The 8,775-nt window shown below is 40.7% G+C and overlaps 1 non-coding gene across 1 annotated transcript; it reads right to left on the bottom strand.

Annotated features, from left to right (window-relative positions):
- Nucleotides 1-8,703: 8,703 nt before the first annotated feature.
- Nucleotides 8,704-8,775, bottom strand: TRNAC-GCA (transfer RNA cysteine (anticodon GCA)). Its single transcript has one exon. It is a non-coding gene; the product is annotated as a tRNA-Cys (tRNA).

Genomic DNA, 8,775 nt, shown 5'->3' on the forward strand with positions numbered 1-8,775 from the left:
TCACAGGTTTAAACACAAACAACCCGGCAGAGCACACAAAGAAAAGTCTTTTTTTCTTTTCCCCCAAGTGATGACTCATTCTGTCGTCTGGGACTAAATGCAGCATACATTTCACGAACGAGAGCAGGTTGGTGCATTTAATTCCAGCCTGGAGAAGGACTTGCAAACCGCTTCACCTCTCAAAGCAATAAGAACTTCAACCAAGAGGACATTTTAGAGTCATTCTTATTTCAAGTCTTCTATCCTGGCCTAAAGTGGGTCACTGAAACTCAGATGAAAATTATAGAAGTGGGGACTTCCCTGGCAGTCCAGTGGTTAAGACTTCACCTTCCAATGCAGGGGGTGTGGGTTCAATCCCTGGTCAGGGAGCTAAGATCCCACATGCCAGAAAAACAAAAGAGAAAATAGAAACAATATTGCAACAAATTCAGTAAAGACTTTCTAAAATAAATTACAGAGGTGGTGGTTGAAAATACCAACCTACTACATTGCTATTGACATATACACCCAAGCTAATATCTGCTGCTATAATCTGCTCCTGTTTAGTTGCTAAATCATGTCCGACTCTTTGTGACCCCATGGGATTTTCCAGGCAAGAATACTGGAGAGGGTTGCCATTTCCTTCTTTGTGCAAAACTCTTCTTTTTTTCCTTCTCTCTTCCCTTCCTTTACTTTTTTCTTCCTTCATCTCCCTGGGCCCCCATCATGTACCTTCCTTAACTCTTAAACCCGCTCCTGCCCACAACCATAGGCAAAATAGAAAAGTGAATCAGCATGTGACCCATTGCTAAGTCTAGAGTAAAAACATCACCCAGATTATCTCCCCACTAAAATAGTTGGAATTCCCACAGTCGGGAAGGGAGAGGAGGCAAGTGACATTCCACCGTGCGTTTCTGGAGGACTGCTTCCAGTGGTGGGAGTTACAGAGGATTGCCTCAGACTTCACGGGGCATAAGTTCTGCCCTTGCTGGAACTGTGAGAACATCTGTGGGTCATAAATCTTTGAGGAACAGTTGACACTGTGGATCCCACAGCAGTAGGCATTTGGCAAGAATCACTTAAATCCATCACTTGCTTAAATGTACCTATCAAATGCTGGGTAAAGTGATGACAAGCTAGATACAGAGGTTCCTTCCCTGAAGACGTGTGTGGCTCAGTCATGGCAAAAAGTCCTAGAGATTTTCCTTCATTTGCTCATTTCCTACATGCCCAAATAACAGGGGAGTGTTTGGGACTCGTCCAGGAACCAGAGGGGGCTTCCCTGGTGGCTTAGTGGTAAAGAATCCACCTGCCAATGCAGGAGATGTGGGTTTGATCAGGAAGATCCCTTCTTGGAGGAAATGGCAACCCACTCTAGTATTCTTACCTGTAGAATTCCATGGACAGAGGAGCCTGGCAGGCTACAGTCATTGGGATTGTAAAGAGTTGGACAAGACTTAGTGACTAAACAACAAGAAGGAACCACAGAGGCTCAGAAATGACCTCACCAAGAAACACCCAAGGCCAGTCGTAATGATACATAGAAAACAGGAGACAACATTGGAGAACTCCGTTTTAAACATACAGATTTTAAAACTGGAAGGATATACCAAAAAATGTTATTGGTCATTATCTCTGAGTGGGGTATGATAAATATTCTCCTCTTCTGCAGGTAACTCGAGCAGCTCCTGCTCTCTCACCGGGATCAGACCTCTTCTCCATTCTATTGTGGAGCACAGCCCCTCCTCTCATAGGCATCCTTTCTGTGAGTTTGAGGCACTTGACCTTCCTTTCCCCAAGCAAAGGAAGGCACGTGACCAGGACCAGCCAGAGGATGCTGGTCAATGGCTGCCCACAGTGGCTAGGTCAGGGATGTGCATGGGCTCTGACCTTGGACATCAGCACCTTCCCTGGAGCATCAGGAAAGAGGCATGTCTTCTCTCTGGGTCACTGTCAGCTGGTGAAAGTGAAAGTGGTTTGTAGCCCACCAGGCCTCTCTGTCCATGGAATTCTCCAGACAAGAATACTGGAGTGGATTGCCATTCCCTTCTCCAGGGGATCTTCCCAACCCAGGGATTGAATCTGAGTCTCCTGAATTGCAGGCAGATTGTTTACTGCCTGAGCCATCAGCGAAACCCAAAACTCAGCTAACAAGGCCACCGTTAACCTAGAACTGACAGTGTGACTTTTTCTTGTGGTGGTGGTTTTGCCACCTCATTAAGACAGCCTTCTGACACGAAGCCAAGATGCAGGAAAGTAGAAACAAAATAGGAAGAGAGAGAGACTCACTCAAGAAATAGGACCTCTATGTAGGAAAAACTTAGGGTTACCAGGGCTTCCCTGGTAGCTCAGATGGTACAGGATCTGCCTGCGATGTAGGAGACCCAGGTTTAATCCCTGGGTCAGGAAGATCCCCTGGAGAAGGGAATGGCAACCCTCTCCAGTATTCTTGCCTGGAGAATTTCATGGACAGAGGAGCCTGGTGGGCTCCAGTCCATGGGGTCACGAAGAGGCAGACACAACTGAGCAACTAAGCACACACACACACAGACACACACACCGGGGAGTAGCGGGAGGGATAAATTGAAAGATTGGGACTGACATATACATATGACTATAGGCCTGGCGTGCTGCAATTCATGGGGTCGCAAAGAGTCAAACATGACAGCGACTGAACTGATATATAAAATAGAGAACTAATAAGGACCTACTGTATAACACAGGGAACTCTACTCAATACTCTGTAATGACCTATATGGAAAAAGCATCTAAAAAAGAGTGGATGTATGTATAACAGATTGCTATACACCTGAAACTAACAACACTGTACATCAATTATACTCCAACAAAAATAAAGAAATATGGTATTGGGTTTATGGGAGAATGGACACACGTGTGTACAGCTGAGTCTCTGCCCTGTTCACCTGAAACCACCACAACATTGTTAATTGGCTCTACCCCAGTACAAAATGTTTTTGATGTTTAAAAAAATATTTTTAATGTGATCTCTAGAAAGAATATCATCTTTCAGTCCAACATTACCGTTGATCCGGAGTTTTCTATTAATAAAACCTCACCAAAGCTCTTGACTTTTTTCATATTGAGTCATACATTTTTCTGTGTTCAGATGAGCTTGGATGGGTTTCTGTCATCTGATAAGAAGAGATGCCTGCCTGACACATCCTTTATGTACTTTTTTCACTTCCCAGATTTTGATTATGAATATACATTGTTTAAGTAGTCAGATATTGTTGGTTTATTTTTTAAAGATAATTACACAAGAAAGTCTGTAATTCTGGTTAGAGTTGTCATACTGCCTAGTCTATTGCATTTTTTTTTTTAACTGGGAAAAGAAAATAATTTTTTATTGATTTCTCCTAGGTCTTCACAAAGATCTTTCTTAAAAATACTCTGTATTGACCTATATGAGAGAAGAGTCTTAACAAGAATGGATATATGTATATATATAAGCTGATTCACTTTGCTGCACACCTGAAACACAGCATTGTAAATCAACTATACCCCAATAAAATTCTTTAAACAGTTTTTGGAGTTAATATATGTTCTTTTGCATAAGGTGGTCAACCTCCAAGTGCCCTGTAAACCTACTCTCACGTAGCTCATTTCCAAGAATCTAGTGTATTATTTGTGGATTGTTTGTTCTCTCACCCTTTCTATACTGAATTTTTTCTTATTTTCACTATCTAGCCTCTGGGTAGCCTCCTTTTATAAGTGGCTCAAAAGCATCAAAGAGACAAACTAGGTTTTCCAAGCAGACAGAGGACAGTGATGTAATAACTGCAAGTCCAAAGCCCCAGGGTATGACTCATGGTCTACAGGGTTGTCCGACTTAGTCTAGACCCACAGTCCTTTACAGAGGCAGGACTTGTCCTTCCAAGCATCACAGATGTCAAATCCCAGAGTTCATCCAGAAAAATCATCAGAAAGTCAAGAATAATGTCTGAGTCTCAACTTCCACAAATCAAATAAGGAAGGAAAACAGACTACAGATTTGTCCTCTTGCTAATATTTCAAGTCTGCTTTTTAACTGCAACAAACTAAGGCTGGGAAGAAAAAAAAAAAAAAAAACTTGCCAAAAAAATAGCACAAATCCCACGATGACAAGGGAACAATAAGTCGGTCTGTCCAAGCCTTACAATTTATGGTGAAGAATCACACTGCATGTCATGTGGTAAGCTGCAAAAAAGAGAGAGAGAGAGAAACTTTAAGAAAGGAGATGATTCCTAAATCTGCACTGAGAGAGAGAAACCTTCAAACAACCCTAATATGGTCATGTTGTGAGTAACTGAACAACTAAATTGAGTCTATTGTAAGAAAACAAATTTGTTGAATACAATGTGGCAAGTTCAAAAGAGAGAGAGAGAGAGAAAGAAACTGTAAGAAGGGAGAGGAAAATTACTTTTTCTGAGACTTTTTTTTTAAAGAGGAAATAAGGCAGAAATGTTCTCATCTGATTAAGCTTGCGTAATGGGCCTGCTACAGGGTAACTATAGAGGAGAAAACTCAAGAAAAGGAAAAGAATATAAGTAATCATCACTAAAAATATTCGGCAGAAATTAAATCTCAATGTCTACTCGGGGAAGAACTTCCTTTTCTGAAGATGGCCTGATACTGCTTTTCAACAGCTTGAGTGACACCTAGTGTCCAGCCAGGGAAGTGAAGTAGTTCGCTAGTTGAGAATCACATGAAAGCTTCACATCCTCTGTGGAGGATTAGTTAAAACAGACCCTCTTTGTTCCTTTCATCTCAGAAACATTTAACAGAAGCTGCAGGCAGAGTTGTTCAAGTGACCAGCATTGTCAACATTAAGCATCATGACTGTGGGCAAGTCACTTGACTCTGGACTAAATACCCCAGTGTTTTCCCTTCAAGTCACAAACGGCTATTTGTCGAAAAGTTTCCATGGAGAAACATACTGCAGAAACTGTTGGTTAAATAAATGCCGATAGGTTTCATTACTGCAGAATTTCTCAGAGTTTCTTTTTAAGTTCCTGTGCATTGTCAGTTTCCAAGAGTGAGCTATGAAATGCAGTGTCTTCCAACTTGACTGCATGGAGAACGATGTTTTTCCCCCAGAGCATCTTGGAGGACAAGGTTCCAACAGAACTCTGAGAAATGCTATGTTGAAAGTCCCTTCAGTTCTAACATTTTATGACCACATGTGGTTAATTATAAATTATTAAAGGCAATACCATCACTAAGGCTACACAGTTAAATGCCATAGTTTAGACATGTTGTATCAAATTTTCACACACATTAAAAAAAAGCAATCAAAGTCAAAATACATCAGTGTTTGAACTCTAGAACTTATACATTAAGTGCTTTAAAATCCAATTTCAGGGATGGAGATTCAAGACGGAGGGGACATATGGATGCCTACAGTTGATTCATGTTGATGTATGGCAGAAACCAACACAGTATTGTAAAGCAATTATCCTTCAATTACAAATAAATATGTTTTTAAAGCCCAATTTCAATCTAAATTTTAAGGCAACTTTAGATTCCATCAAGCTTATTTTCCTATTAGTTTTTGTTCCAAGAGCTGTTAAAGTATATCTCCTGATGGGCTATATAATTCATTCCATTTAAACTTCATGTTAATTCACTTATTTAAAAAAAAAAAAAAAAGGCAGGAGGACAGGAGGTGGGGGAGGGAGAGAGAGCAGCCCCTTGATAACTCGGTTAGGTAATCCTGCACCCTTAATTAGATGAGAAAAACCTTAACTTGATCCCCTATTTGACAGGAGCACAGAGATACATTCCAGATACTGCACCAAAAAAAAAAAAAGAAAAGAAAGAAAAACCTTTAGCAAACAGATGGTATCATTCTGTAACTAAAAACATTCTCTAATCATATTTAAATTACTAATATGCATTTCAAGGCTTATTAACAAAATATAGTATTGATCAAGACCTTCTAAGGCCAATTAACGTCTCCAATGTATAGATGTAAAGACTTCGCAAATACTTCTCTCTCTACTTAAGAAGCAAAAGGATTCCTCTTCTTCCCACATCCTACTCCCAGCCCCCTGGACTCGGAGTCCCAAGATTTCCAGGGAAATCTGAAGTTAACCCCAAGCCCTCAGGTTCCTCAGTTCAGTAAACTCGCTGAGAAGGGAACCTCCCCACCCTTCGCCAGCCTAAACTCCCCACTCGCACTCCTCTATTTACTGAGCATTTCAAAAATACACTGACTTTTCTGCCAGATATTTTATAGTTACCTTGGTCTAAACCTAATCCTCACAATTGTCTGGCAGAAGGACGGGAAGGAGGCTGTCACCCTGTGTATTTACCATGTGAGGACACTCAGGCTGGGAAAGGAGAGGGACCCAGTCTCCCAGAGCCTCCCACAGGATTCCCACTCCATCGGGCTCCACACTAGGCTGCGGTCCCGAGCAAATAGCGGGATGCTTCTCTTCAGATTCTGACCTCACCATTTATTAGATGATGGTTTTGGTTAAGTTCCTTAACCTCACTAAGTATCAAATGGGCATATTGTGGCAGACACTTTATAGAAAGAGAAGGATTAAATTGGTTAGTACATGCAAGAAACTAATCATGGATTTTAGAACATAATAAATGCTAATTAAAGTTTCTACTAATGACTTAATTTCTTTATTCTTCCAAAATGTGTATTGAGCACTCACTCTGTACAAAGCAAGGGAGCTGTGGTCATTGCCCTCATGGATGCTGTAGTTCTTTTATTATCATTGTTATCATTTACATGAGCTCTTGGGCTTTCCAGGTGGCTAGTGGTAAAGAACCTGCCTGCCAGTTCTTTACCCAGGAGATGAGGGTTCGATCCCTGGGTCAGGAAGATCCCATGAACAGAAGAGCCTGGAGGGCTACAGTTCATGGGATCTGCAACTGAGCACACACACACAAACAGTAACAGGATTTCTTGAGCTAATCCTCTAAAGCAATGTAATAGTATACTTTTCCCTCTAGAGGGAGCTCGAGGAACTGCTTCACTCCACCTTTAAAGAGTTGTTTTTTGTGTAGGTCAAGGACAAAAGAGAATCCTAATATATAACTAGATCATTAATCACAGGATATAACTTTTGTGAGACTAGGTGTAGCCTTTATGGGTAGTACAAACAGAACTGAATTGGAAAAAAATATATTTTTTGGAATCTTTTCTGCATGAAACCAATTTTTAATTGTTCTTGTCTATTCATGTATATGGTATGAGAGACTTTTCCAAGCATTATCCTTATCTTTTAGCCTTTTCATACTGTTCATGGGGCTCTCGGAGCAAGAACACTGAAGTGGTTTGCCATTCCAAATCAACCCTGAATATTCATTGGAAGGATTGATACTGAAGTTGAAACTCCAATACTTTTGACCATCTGATGTGAAAAGCTGACTCGCTGGAAAAGACCCTGATACTGGGGAAGACTGAAAAAAAAAGAATAGGGTGACAGAAGATGAGATGGTTAGATCACATCACTGAGTCAATGGACATGAGTTTGAGCAAACTCTGGGAAACAGTAAAGGACAGGGAGGCCTGGAGTGCTGCCATCCATGGGGTTGCAGAGAGTCAGACACGACTTAGTGACCAAACAATACTCCCTATCTTTGGAAGCCCAGAAAGAATAAAGGTGGGCTTTAAAAAAAAAAAAAAAACAAAGCAGGTATACAGTGGGATGCTTCGGCTTTCCACTAGTCTAGGCAACAAGGTTTATCCTGCTGGCCTGACCAGGTTAACAAACCACATAGTGGGTTTGGCTTTGATGTCTCACTAGGATTAAGGATGCATTTGCCTCAAGAGCATTCCATTCACTTAACTCTTGGGACCCTCATAGGACCGAATGCAATGACGCCAGCATTTGGATACTGTTCACAGACCAGCTAATAATACAAAGGAGAATTTTGTAACTTTTGTATAGACGGAAAACAGACTTGTGCTTGCCAAGGGTGAGGAGGTGGAGGAGGGACGGATTGGGAGTTTGGGATTAGCAGATGCAAACTAGTTTATAGGATGGATAAACAAAGTCCTACTGCATAGCACAGGAAACTATGTTCAATATTCTGTGATAAGTCATAATAGAAAAGGATATGAAAAAGAAAGCATATATATATAATATATGTATAACTGAGTCACTTTGCTGTACAGCAGAAATTAACACAGCATTGTAAATCAACCACACTGCAATTAAAAAAAAAAAATCAGACCCATATAATGATCCTGTTTCTCTGAAATAATGAAAACTAGCACTAGAAAGATAAACTCATTTGCTTCAGGTCACAAATCTAATTAGTTTTGAACAAATATCAGCAGAATGGTTTGTAATAGTTTAATAGTTACATTATTTCAACAGGAACTCCAATTTTCAATAAACTCTTCATGTAATCAAAATAAGTGACTTGAGACAAATTAGGATAGGAAGCTACTCCAAAAGGAAAATTATTTTAGTAAAGATGATGGAAGGTATTTTTGTTCTGTTGCCTTTGTTTTGTTCTTTTTAAGACAACAGAAGGACTCTGAGTTATACATCAATCTGAATGAAAGAATTTTCTTTAGAAGCCTGGCTGACAAGGTTGCCAGGAAATCAAGAGGTCATGTGTCTGAAGAAGTGAAGTCGCTCATTCGTGTCTGACTCTTAGTGACCCCATGGACTGTAGCCTACTAGGTTCTTCCATCCATGGAATTTTCCAGGCAAGAATACTGGAGTAAGTTGCCATTTCCTTCTCCTGGGGATCTTCCCAACCCAGGGATTGAACCTGGGTCTCCTGCACTGCAGGCAGATGCTTTACCGTCTCAGCTACCAGGGA

This window comes from Bos javanicus, chromosome 24 (genome assembly GCF_032452875.1).
Source record: "Bos javanicus breed banteng chromosome 24, ARS-OSU_banteng_1.0, whole genome shotgun sequence".
Classification (NCBI taxonomy): domain Eukaryota; kingdom Metazoa; phylum Chordata; class Mammalia; order Artiodactyla; family Bovidae; genus Bos; species Bos javanicus.